Genomic DNA, 993 nt, shown 5'->3' with positions numbered 1-993 from the left:
AACACACGCACCTTGTCTTCTTAGTCCATTTATATTGCTATATTGTCGACGGCGTGGCCTAACGGATAAAGTTGTGTTATGGTCGTTTTTGTTTCATATTCTTGCCTTTGCGTATATTTGGATGCTAAATGATTCCCCTAAATGCATAACCAAATCTTCGTTGACAGTATTTATAATAGAGAGAATTTAAATCCCGGGAACCCGTTGGTAAGAATTTAATATTTAATGATTATATTAAATCACAGAGAGTTATGAATATGATAAAGAACTTTTTTTTTCTGGAAATTATTGAAAAAAAGGAAAAGAAAGAGGAGGAGACAAGGAGGGAATGGGGAAGAAAGTGAGGGGCAGGGGAGGGGGTAAAAACGAGATGGGAAAATGAGAAAGACGGAAGAGGAATGGGTGAGAGAGATATAAGGAAACTTGAGGGAGGGAGAGGAGAGAGGGAGGAAAGGATATGGGAGAGGGAAGAGAAGAGAGAGGGAGGAAAGGAGAGGAAGGGAGAGAAAATAGTAAGGAGAAAGATGGAGGGATGAAGGGGGGAGAGAAGAGATAGGGAGGAAAGGAGAAAAGATGGAGGGAGGGAGAAAGCGAGGACGGGAGAGGAGAGAGAAGAAGAGAGAGAAGGAATGAAAGGAGAGGAGCGAGAGGAAGGGACAGAGAATAAGGAGAAGAAAGAGGGAGGAAAGAAGGAGAGAGAGAGAGGATATTAGAAAAGGAAGAAAGGAGAGGAGAAAAGAGAGATAAGGACCTAGAGAAGAGAAAGGAGAGGGAGGAAAGAAGAGATACAAGGGAAGAAGAGAGAGCTAGGAAAAGAGAAGAGAGAGAGGAGGAAGTAGGAGAGGAGGGAGAGAAGGAAAATTACGGACAACCCTAATCTCTCGATGGCTAACGTTCTGTACTACGATTACAATGTGATTTTGACCTTGCTTGAGTCACTCCTTAACCACATTCGTACTTTATGATTAAAGTGACGTTTATTGGAGACAAAGG

This window comes from Penaeus monodon, chromosome 33 (genome assembly GCF_015228065.2).
Source record: "Penaeus monodon isolate SGIC_2016 chromosome 33, NSTDA_Pmon_1, whole genome shotgun sequence".
Lineage (NCBI taxonomy): Eukaryota > Metazoa > Arthropoda > Malacostraca > Decapoda > Penaeidae > Penaeus > Penaeus monodon.
Note: the sequence above shows the minus strand (reverse complement) of the source record.